This window comes from Coturnix japonica, chromosome 1 (genome assembly GCF_054131305.1).
Source record: "Coturnix japonica strain WE chromosome 1, WE-NBRP24, whole genome shotgun sequence".
NCBI lineage: Eukaryota > Metazoa > Chordata > Aves > Galliformes > Phasianidae > Coturnix > Coturnix japonica.
This window is the reverse complement of record NC_140663.1, coordinates 43995777-44008017: the sequence shown is the minus strand read 5'-3', so window position 1 is coordinate 44008017 and position 12241 is coordinate 43995777. Positions and strand designations below refer to the sequence as shown.

Here is a 12241-nt window from a genome sequence, read left to right as displayed (position 1 = left end):
TCAGATGTTCTTCAGAAACAGCCTTAAGATGCCTGTTTAAGGTCATAGAGGATGCCTGTGGTGGAACAGCTTCTAGGACAGCACTCTGATTACTAGATCTTCCTTTATCATCCCAGCTAGAATTTTAGTGTGTAGCTAAGCAACCCGGATAATTAGACATGGGAAGAGCTGGGAGGTGCAGTATCTGCAATTAGCCATGTGCCCTCTGACCTGCTCAGCTGTCATTCTCCAGTGTTCTCCATATAATATCCTGGAGCAGGTTGATTCCTTTGCAGTATGAGATGGAGAATCCAGGTAGTAGTTGTCATGAGAAGTGGCTGCAGAGAACACAGCATCTTTGTTCATTTGTCATGATGAATCATGGAATACTGTAAATGTGATGGATTGTCTTGTGTGCTGTGACCTCTCACTACAAATCGTATTAGGCAGATAGAGGGACTGGTGGATTGAAAGGCAGAATGCAATTTTGTATTGCCTGAAAGCTGGGGGCTGAAATGAAAGTCTTCTCTTTGATCTGCAAGGTTGTCCATGATGCTTTCTGCTCTTTCTTTGTCTCTGTGATCTACTGACATATTAGCAGGTGTCACTGTTGTGTTTTCCTCTTCTGTACACTGGCTTTTTGTTGTCTGCAAGCCATTGAATCACCAAAAATGCCCAGTGCATTTATCAGTTTCCATTCCAGCCAGGCGTAGTGAAAAAGGGTGTTTTCTGCTGCTCTGTTGAGTCATCACCTGAATGATTAAACAGGAAAAAAATATACTTAATACATATGAAGCTATTGGGAGTCACATAAAGGCAGGTTGTTTTTTTAAGTGAGTAGAGATTCTAAAGGGGAGAGCATGTTGTGACTTTTCAGCATTTCTTTAGAAAACAACATGTTGTCTCCTGCTGTGAGATGCTGTGTTCTGCAGAGACCTTCTGCTAATTAGCTGATGCATAGCATCATACCTTATAGCTATGCTATGCTATGTATGACCCAGCAGATCTCTGCAAAGCTCTTCTTGGTGTTAGATAGGAGGCACCATCTCAGAAACACTCAAATCTCTAAATATGACAGCACTGTTGTGCAGTGTAGATATGCCCTGGAGCATGGGCATCCCACACTGAAGCAACTCTTGTCAGTTTGGAAAGTATTATATTTCTTCTTTCCTTTGTGGCCCAAATCATGTTGTTCCTTCTCCCTTGTCCACTCTGGGTATAACATTTAAGAGAATGACTGTGGGTACATGTGGATATACCCACCTTAGTTTGGACACTGGCACCAGTCTCTCCCAAAAGCCAAGTCAGTTAGTCCATGCCAAGCTCCATTCTGCCTATGCGTAGATCTCTGAGCTAGTTCAGGTGCCTGCAGCAATCACTATACTGTGTGGAAGTTGGTTCTGCAGCCACAATGTAAATAATCGCTTTGCGTTGCACAACACTGACCTGTGATCTGCAAGTATGGGAGTTCTTCCTCCTGCAAATGTTTGTACCCTGTCTGTATCTTTGAGAGAGATGGCTGAACAGCATGAATTCCAGTGAGTTAAGTGCTTGGGCTTTTTACATGCAATTACTTTCAGACACCTTTTGGCATATTAAAGCTAGTGGTGTCCAAAATCAGCATCTGTCTTTGCAAATCCAAAGATCTAGAAATGTGATTAGCTTCAAGCTCAGCCTTACAGCCTGGGATATAGGCAGGAGGAAGCAGAGGAGAGGGAAGTGGGAAGAAAGCAAAGATGAAGATGTGAGTTTTCCTTGCTACCTGTGGAGGTTCATGGATGTAATCCGTGTTCATACTTTCAAGTCTTGTTGAACTCACTGTAATTTACTATTTGCTAAGCTTTAAACCTGTCCTCTTATTCTTTGGGCTGGACTGAAGGTTCTGGAAAACTAATTTTAGACATGGCCCAGACCTGGCAATACTATATTCAGCCATCTGCAGCTTACAGTTCCCCCTCCGCATGCCTACACAGAATAGAGAAATGTATGTGTGTGGGTTTGATGTCTGGGGAGACTGCAAAGTGTGTGTGACCTCAGATAATACATCACCACATAGCTGGGGTTTCAGAAACTCCTGAGGCTAATCCAAGGTGGTCTGATTTGCTTCAAATCCATTGCTGGAAGGCAGCAAAGGAATCTATCCATTTTATTAATTGGACAGTGACACATACAACTAAAAAATAATCATAATAAAAAATGTGTACTTCAGCTAAAGCACTGTATACGCTAAGGCTGTGAATTTGTCATTTCCCAATTTCTGATTTAGAATCCTTTCTAAATCTCTTTCCCTTTTGCAGTAGTTCTGGATGCAGCTAAAATCAAACGGTCCTACCATTGCATGGACATTTCTCCATGATTTTACCTGCTATTTCATTAGCACTTTTTTTGGTTTTCTAAGTACTTGCACAGAGAAAGCTTTGCTTGAAGTATGGCTACAGGAATAAAAAGAATTGGGATGGTCTGTTATCTAAATGTCATTTCTCACCAATGTAGGTGTTCAGTGTGGATCTCCTCATGCTAATAATGGTCTCATAGCAACTGTTCCTTGTCCGTCTTGAAGCTGGTACTCCTTTGTGTTAGATTTGAACTGCAGAAGTGTGAATTTGCAGATTTTGTCCTAGAAAATGAGCCTGCTAACTAGTAGAACCATAATACCATCAGGAAAGTTTGTTCTACAATAATTGTTATTTTTCTTTCTGAAAGATTTGAAGGATTCTTGAGAAAGTTTTCCATTAGTGAGGGATTTATTTCAATTTATGCTGTTAATAGGCTTAGGTGATCATACAGAATTCAACTATCCAAATACTGTTTTCCAGTTCAATTACACTCTTTAATTCTTTGTTTTATTATTATTATTATTTTAATAAGTATCTGTTTGTTTATTCCTGCAGTGTTCCAGAAAGCTATATGGTTTAAAAATTCCAATCTACTGAATCTGTAGTTATCTTGATAACCAGTCTTCTCCTGAGCGTTCAGCAAATCACTCTGCTCCCTACTTTCTTCTGCCACATGATTCTGGAGACTGAGAAGGAGTTTCTAACATGATTTTCCTCTACACTGATGCTCAGATTTGGAATTCTTCCCTCTTGGCCCTTCCAAGTGGAGTTACTAACCTTCGAGGCATACTGCAGAGCTCATCTACTCTCTCTTCAGCGTGGCTGCTAAGGAGTGAGTGGGCAGAGGAGGATGTGTTCAGAGGCAGCCTTCTGCATATTTTGTTATTTTAATTGATGGGACAGATTTCCTTGAGCTCAGGATGGGTGCTTCTCATTATATTTTAGAAATGGGAAGAAATAACTAAATGATGGGAGCGTTCTTGAGAGATATATTCAGGGATGAGTCATGATAAAAGAAAATGTTTTCTGGCACATGTCATTTGAGGAATAGAAGCACAGCCGTTTTGTATGGATATTCAGTTGTTGGGCTACGCAAATTATGCTTTTATTATAGCCTTCAACAAGACCTAGGTTCTTCCTACTGGTTGTCATGGCTGCTTGTGAATGCTGGGCCATAACTACTAGTTTGTTGTTGTAGGGTTACTAATGAGTTCTCCACTGATTGGCTTTAATAGTCTCTCATTTAACACCAGGCTGCACACACCAGATTTCATTTTAATAAAAAGCGCAGTGAAGCATTTGCTTTGGAATGAAAATACAAATGTGGAATTATACTGCCTTTGCAAAGAAATACATTAAGAGGGGAACAAAGGTAGGTTCAATTCTGCGCTTCAGATTCCTCAAATATGAAAACAGCTGGCAAGCTAGTTTGGTGCATTTTTTGGACATGATACTTCCAGCCTGGGGGAAATACCGGCTTTCATCTGGAGCTTTTCATTCCAGACGGTTAAGAAAGGCCAGACTGGATGGGGCCCTGATCAACCCAATCTAGTGGCTGGCAACCCTGTCTGTGGCAGTGTGGTTGAAACTAGATGATCTTTGAAGTCCCTTCCAACTAATGCCATTCTCTGAGTTTATGAAATGCAAAAGAGCCTCTGAGGAACGGATGGAAAGTTTTTCCTGGGACACCAAGGGCAAGCTCTGTTCTCAGAGGGCCGTGTTCCCCTAGCGGGTAGTTAGGAAGTGCTAGGACTTGGAACAGCTGAATGTGAAAGTAGAGGAAGTACTTGCAGCAGGATTGTATGGATATATTGGTCCCCTGTAGATCCACGACCATAATTATTTCTATATCTGAAAGGTGCTGTCCAGATATCACTCTGGACCTGCTGTGCCTAATTTGGTGCTGAGGATATTTTCCAGTCAGAAGCTTCCTTCCCTTCCTGGGCTGCTCCTAGCCCACCGTCCTGCCTTTTGTTCTGTGGTTGCAATAGCTGTTGCCTGCCATGTCAGACACGAGGATCACTGTGTGTCATTTGCAGCTACTGTTTTGGAGGTTGTCTCACATCCAAGTGAGGCGCACCTTCCCACAGCTCAGTATTTGTGTCATTGTCCTCTATCTTTAGGACAGACAAATGAACACTGTGCTAGCAGCTAGAAGCACTGGCTAGCCCTGAAGTCTTGCTGCCTGTGGGGCTGTTTGCCAGCTGTCTGGGAAGCCCTGATTCAGCCCTTAAACCCCACGCTGCTCCAGCATTGGGAGGCATAGTGCTAGTGCTCACTTCTTCACTCCTCAAAGGAGGAGAGAGAAGAGATAAATGGCGTGTTCCCACAGATGTGAAAATTGCCCTTTTCAGAACTTGGTGGATGAGGGAAAATGTGTAACTTTTGACCTTTCAGAGCCTTTAAGCCAGCATCTTGTTAGCAGCTTGTTACGCTCCTGCTGGTCAGTGTATCCGGTTGCTGTCAGGCTAGTATTGGCTGGCAGGACATGGAGTGAGCGCTGATGATAGATTAAAAATCCCTGCTGTTGAAATCTGCATGTTCCTGTCATGGTTCCAGCAGCATCTGGAGGCCAGGGCTGAGCAGTGCCTTTCACCTCCGATGGGGCCTGTCTCCCTTCTCATGTCTCCTGTTGGATGTCACCTTGTTCTCTGTTGCTCATGTAGTCACCACTTCATAGCCCCTGTTGGATGCCTTGCTAGAGGGCTGCAGCATCAAGCCAACGTGGTGTGCTGATAGGAGACTGAAAACCCCTGCCTTCTGGAAGGGATTATATGATGGAGTGAAGGGGGGCAGCAAAAATGTTTATTCCTGAGATGGTGCAGGATACCTTAGTCTTGCAGAGCAAGGCTTTCTGTGAGGGAGAGAGGAGATGCTCTCTCTGTGTGGACAGCTGGATGTATAATTCTCTATGCAATTAAAATAGGGTGGGAGAATTCAAATGAAGTGATAGGCTTTAGGCAAGGGCTATCTTTTGATTAGAAGACAGCTTCTTTTGTAAAGGCCTCCAAAATCCACCAGCTGGGAGTGAATTTCAGTATGCGCCATCAGTTTCCAGATGGGAAAATGTCCATGTTCTGCTTCCAGCCCTCTGAGACATCTCCTGCTCTGTAGCCAAGTCCAATTAGTGCTAATACTGTGGCAACTTCGCTTGCTGGTCACAATATGCTGTAACTTGTGCGCTCGGCCTCTCTGCACTCTTCTTAAAGGACGAATGAAAATCCTCTGTGGTGGAGCTGAAAGAAGTGGTGTGGAAGCACAAACCCATCTTGGGCTGTGGTTTGGGATCTTTCCTCATCACAATGTGCAGCCAGGGTCCTATGGGTCCGAAGTGCCCCAGGGGATTTGAAAACTTGTGTTAGCAGATCGGAGGTGGGGAGGTGAGAAACAGCTGCCTTCCTTCGGGTACTGCTGTGTTGTGGCTCTGGGTATTTTGGACTCTGGATGTGCACACCTGCAAAAATGGATGGCGAGCCATTTATGGTTTCATTACTGAATGCTGTAAGGAATGTGCTTTTTCTTTTTTTTCTGATAGAGACACTTCTTTTTTCCTTCAGCTTTTTTTTTTTTTTTTTTTCCCCTCAGACTTAATGTTCTTACTATCTTTCAAGTTTTTAAAAATAGGATCTACTGCGTTGCTATGGCTCCCTGTGCAACTCCGGAGCAGCAGCTTTCTCATCCCTTTGATGCAGTTCGGGTTCCCAATGCGGTGTGACAAGGCACCAGCCTGGCACGCCTCCTAGTGGCTCTGATCTGGGGGTTGGAGCAGTGCTCATCTGTGGCAGAAATCCACAAATAAAAGAAAAATTAAATCAGGTTGCCCTTCTTGTTCAAGAGACAAGGTATTAACACTGGTGCCGCTGAGCTGAGATTCATTTGTGACATTCTGCAGTCTTTAAGCCATCCCTGCAGTTTGACTTTAGGCGAGATATTCTTCTCCCCTTTCTGCCCTATACCGCTGTGTGGTGGTGCTGTGAAGAGCTGCTGTGTTCCCATCCGGAGGCACCTGCAACTCAGCAGTGGTTGAAGTGGTCTTTGCCGCATGTGCTCAGCCTACGAAAGCACTGTGCACGTTTCAGGCTAAGCTCGCAGTTAAGTGCTTTTCTGAATTGAGGCTTAGAGTGCTATTGATGGGATGCAGTGCTGAAATTCCTCTCAGAATCGTTGCTTGGAGGGTGTGCTCGAGTCTTGCATCCAAATTTTGGGGAGACAAGTATTTGCATATCTGTGGGACAGCTGAATTCTGATCTCAAATAGACCAAATGGAATGGTGGCTTCAAACACCTGTTAACAGTACAGAATCTAGATCTCTCAGTAGCTCACAGCCCTCTGCACCACCCTATTTTCAGACAACTATAATTTTAAGAACACATTTTATTTCATGTGGCGAGTTTTATTTTTAATTCTTGGTAAATTTTTTTGAAAATTGGAGCAAAAGTAAATATCTGTTCACCTAATTTTGAGTTGTGAAAGTGTGAGATAATGCATTTATTCTGCTTTCAAATATTTATCCAGCAATGGGGTTTTTTGTTGTTGTCTCTGAGGAAGTCAGAGCTTGCTGCACTTCAGATATATGTGTAATGTTAGTTAAGGAATGCCTGATCTGTCAAGGTTTAAAAAAAATAGATTTTGAAACTAATATAAGCATTTGAAGGTGATCTATGTTACCATAGCGATGTTTTTGTGTATTTCAGTATGTTTATACTATATTTTGTGAATTATTTGGATGATGGATAACCTAGAAATGTGGTATTTAAAATGCTTAAATGTGAATGAAATAGGAAGGAAGAAACTAGAAATGGCAGAGACCTGTCAGCTTGTCCAGTCCTCTGCTTGCTCTATCATTCGTACAGCATATTCTCTCCTGATTTAAGTAATAAAACGTCCCCACTCAAGCCTGCAAGCATCTTAATATGAAATGAATATTAAACTATAACCGTAGTGCCCTTGAAATGATCAATCAGGTTGAATGCTGCCAGCCCTCTTCCCACAAAGAAAACTCTTTTCCACTCCTGTGGAGAGATTTCTGAGCTTGCTATATCACACTTAACAGGTCTCTGCACCTGTCGTGATTGAGCAAAGAATTGTAAGGTGATTAGTGCTCCTCTCTACAGAAACACACCATGGAAAATGCTTGAAAAACAGATTTGGGTTGGTCTTCAGGAGGATCTGGTTAGATGGCAGGTAATCAGATGAGAAGACGCACCCTGAGCATGTGGTGATGTGGAAGAAAACCTCCTGCACAGGGCTGAAAGCCCACAGATCCTTGTGGCCTGAAAGGGGTTAAAAACACACAAATGGCTGCATGCTGACTTCTGCTCTGTGTCTTCTGAAGCAGTATTAAAACGAGATGGAAATGAGTTTTCTGTGTCTTGCCCAGTGTTGTTGCCTGTAATATTAGTGTTACAAATGAAATCATTTTTCAGCAAGATGGCTACCTCCAGTAGCAGTGTCAGCATCTTACATTTATTTATGGCAGGCTGTAGTATCTTTTATCTGCAATTCCAAAGCACTTTACAAGGTAGAAAGGGTCAGCTTAATTCACCACTAAAATTCAGCCATCTCTGGGATGACATAGAGGAAAAGTTTAACAGCACGTAGTAGGAAGCAGAGATGAATGTCGTACCTCACTGGTGCTGCAAGAAGCATTTCAGCTGGCAAAATGAAATTGCTGGAAGTGGAATTTAGCCAAGACAATGGGGTTGTTTAATAAGCACAGGAGATTAGCAACAGTGGCACACATGCTTCTCATGTGCCTGTGTGAAGCAGGCAGCCAGCAGTTCCAGAAGTGGTTTCAGGGAAGAGATTGGCAGCTTTACCAGCAGATGATACGTGCTTTCGGAGACCGTCTTCTTCATAAGACTATAACATATCCAGATGCATCCAGATCCTACACTCTTTATCTGCTTGTTTTCCCTGGAAACTCAGCCCTGGGCTTCTTGAGGAAGTCCAACAAGACTGCTCTTTACTGGGTGTAGATGCTGATAACTAGAACCAGCTGAAAAAGGTTGATTTCAGTGAACCCCTGGGAGGATGCAGTCACACAGGCAACAGATGCCATAAATAAAAGATGGTACCACCAAAAGGATGCTGTTTATAGCACCCTCCCTTTTTAAAATGATGTGGCATTTACGGATTAAGCCCTGAGAGTGACATGAGGTACCTCAAATGCAGACTGCTGCAAGAAATGCTTTCCACCCTCTTCTTGAAGATGCTTATGCTTACCTTCTGCATCTAAGCAGTGATGCATGGCGTGGTGAGAGTTAAGAAGAGTGAGAGATTAAGTCATGAAGGAATGCTCTTCAGTATCACCTAGGGACTATGAACACTTTGAGGTGCAAAGTACAAATGCTTAGAGCCTCTGAATAAATCTGGACATCTAGCAACTACTTTTCAGTGTGTCTCCCATGTATTCTAGTCAAGAATTTGTTCTGGGGGAAGCAGGGGATTCTGGCTTCTCCAGCCCTTGACTTACCCAAATTCAGGTGTTGCTGCAGGACCAGTCATTCAGGGTTCTTCGTGTTCTGTGATCCTTTACTCAGTTTCCTTTTCCATGAGAAATGAAGTTGAGATGGCTGGAGGGAGCTCTACTTGCAGATTTATTTTGGTTTTGTAGCTGTAAGGAAGAGGCCTTGCCTTTTGCCAGTGTGAGAACTCTGGTCAGATGAAACAAGCACCTTGAAGATGGTGCCAAGGTGGTTTCTCTCATTGCTGTGGAAGGGTGCTAGTTTGGGGAAAGGCTTCATTTTGACTGGCTAGAGTGAGAAGTTTACTAAAAATAATATACTGATTAGTATTTATTTCTCCAAACAATTTTTCATGGAAAGCTCAGGTTTGAATTGATGGAGGCACAAGCTTAGCAATGCTGTGAAATTGATTTGGGATAGCTTATTATAGTTCCATGAAATTGCTTAACAAGAAAGTTTGGCAGTGAGGTAACTGAATGACAAGAGCATGTCACTCCCAACAGTGGATGGCACTAACAGTACCATGTAAGCCAGTATGGAGGGCATAGGGCATGTAGTCTTTGTGGTGTAGGATTAGCCATAAAGGACTGGAGTAAGAGACATCTATCATTTTCTGTGAGGGATCAGGCAGTTTGTGCTGTTGCCAGTTACCTGTCTTTTTGCCACCCACTTGTGGAACCGTGCAAATCATGGAGAAAGCATCTTACACCTTGGTGCTCAACTGCAGCAGCTCTGAAATCTTTATTGCAGCCATCAGTCAGTAGAGCAGAAGCAGATCACCACTGGCAGAAAGGCAGAGAAGACTCGTAGAGAGGTATTGCAGTAGGAGGAACACTTGGGGAATGAGAAGCATCACTGGGCTTAGTTTTATGGCATTTGCATAGGACATGCAGGCTACTCATCTGGGAGGGCTGTGAGTGTGGCACCAACCTTTATTTCTTTGTGTGGATTATGTTCTACCTTTCCATTTCCACAACTCAGTGGAACTTTTTCACCGCCAAAAGCTGAGGGGCTGTATGGATGTTACAACCTTGGCTTTGGCTGAAGGTGGTCAGTGGGGATACCTACATCATCAAGTTCCTCTAGCCTTTAGTTGTAGTGTGAGGAGAAGTCAAGGGAAAGCAGCCATAGAAATTTGTAATGCTTATGACAGAGGATTATGCTGGAAGCTTTTCTAAGCCTCAGGAAAGAAAGAGTACCACATGGAGATGGCTGAGTAAAAACTGGTTCTTGGTCTTTCTCCTCTTACCATCATAAAAAGCATTGTGTCCCAGAAGAAAGGAGATGTGGGGCTGTGGGTGCATGATCAAATTTAGAACATAGTTATCTGCAGTGCATCTAACCAAAGATGTAAATGGGGAGTAGGCAACAATTTTGTGACTTCCTCCTCAGCATACTTGTTCTAGAAGGTTTCCCACTGTTTGCCTGAGAGAGCACTGAGAGGAGCTGCGAGTGGGACTCGTGAGCCTGCCAGATCAACAGCAGTCCTTGTTAATTGATATTTTCTGCTTTTCCAGTGTAATTTTGTGGCAGGCTTGCATGAGTATGTGTGGAAGGAGAGAACAGTGTTGTATGGAAGAAAGTAACCCATAGGCAAAGCTCTAAAATTGTACTGATGTATCCATGAATCCATTGTTGCGATTTGCAAACTGCCAGGGATGAGCCCACTGTTCTTGCTATCAGTCATGTCCCCTTTGTGTTTCTGTTACTCCCCTGTGTCCCTCCCTCATTTCCATCCTCCATCTCACTCATCCTTCCTTCCGTAGGTGATTCTCTTCTACAGAATTATTAAATCTTATTTTAAAACAGAAGAACCATCCCATTCTTCCCACCTCTTCTCTTTCCTCTCTTTCATCTCTTCTTCCCGTGGAAGTGTTTGAAGTTCCTGAGAAAGGCATTTTTTTTTTTTTCTCTTTGTGCGTTGGTTCTGTGCCCCTTCTTCATTATATCTTCCCTTTGTTATTTTGTTCTGCCTGCCTCGCATCTTTGTTTCTCCCCATCTCTTTACCCTTCTTCAAGGCTCTTTCTTCATTAATATGTTAATTTCTAGCCCAGGAATCTTTCTTGCTTCTCACAGATCACCAGGGAGAGGAAGGGAGAGAGAGGGAGGAAGGAGATGGGAGCAGGACAGTAATTTATGATGGGACAGGACAACAAGGAGTGAAGAAGGAATCTTGCACTGATTAGTGTCATGATGCCAAGATTAACCACACGTCTCTTTTGGGCTAGGCTGATCTTTTCATATTGTTTTGATCTTGGTATCTTCTGAAAAGTGTTCTTCATAGGGAAAAAGAAAACAAACAAGGAAAAAAACTTTTAGAATTAAAGAGTCCTAAATTTCTCCTATTTTTGAAGTAGTCTTTTTTTTTTTTTCTTTTTCTTTTTTTTTTTTTTTTTTCTTTTCTGAGATAGAGAGTCATTTGGAAAGGGAAAATTTCCAAATTATTTTTCACTTCATGTAGAATTTTTGAAACATCACCCCTACCCTACCTTAATGGTTTTTGACTTGATAAACTGCCCAATTCCATCCAAGAAATATATTGCTGGGCAATTCCTAATGAGTGCTAAGAAACTGGTGTAAGGGGGGTGTTTTTATTGCTCTGGTTGACAGTAAGACAGTAGCTTGTTAGTAAAGGTGAAGAGTCTACAAGGGCAGGTGGGGATGAGAGGCAAGGAGACTTTCTCTATGAACTGAGCACACCTGATGGGGATCCTCAGGGACCTCCTGGGGCTTGGAAAGCTTTCCCTTCACCTCTTCTTAGAACCATAGAATAATTTTGAATGGAAAAGTCCTCTAGGATTATCCAGTCCAGCCTGTCAGCCCATCTCCACCATGCCTACTAACAATGTCCTCAGTGCCACATCCACACGACTCTGGAACACCTCCAGGGACGGTGACTGCACCACCTCCCTGGGCAGCCTGTGCCACTGCAGCACCGCTCTTTCTGAGAAGAAATTGTTTCTAATATCCAACCTGAACCTCCCCTGGTGCAACTTGAGACTGTTCCTCTTTGTCCTATTGCTGTTACATGGGAGAATCAGCTTCTATTCTAGTAAAGAAATGTGAAAACATAATAACCGCTGGCTAGCAGCAACTGTGCTGGGGATATGGAGCTGTGAAGTGCTTGGGACCTGTAATTGCAGGCAGATGAGGTAAACCAAGGATTTTCTTTCTGCCTCCCACCAGTACAGGTACTGGGAAGAAGGTCAGAAAGGAGCAAATGGTGGAGGCAAGGACCTTTGCTGCATTGGCTGGAGCTGGGAAGGTTGCAAAAAGACTCGCACTAATACAGCTCTGCTCTGAAATTAGGGAATATCTTGCTGTTGTATTTGCTGCTTTATATCTAACTCTGTGCTTGGAATCCTACGATTGTGATTGCCCAAGCAAATAATTAACAATGCAGCAGTGAAAGTCAGTGTGAGAGAGTTAAGCTATAGTGGGGTAGGAGGCTGAAGGAG

The 12241-nt window shown here is 43.1% G+C and overlaps 1 protein-coding gene across 3 annotated transcripts in view; it reads left to right on the top strand.

Annotated features, from left to right (window-relative positions):
* GRIN2B (glutamate ionotropic receptor NMDA type subunit 2B) overlaps nt 1-12241 on the top strand; it is a 211939-nt gene that overhangs the window by 84511 nt on the left and 115187 nt on the right. The gene's annotated exons all lie outside the window — the stretch shown is intronic.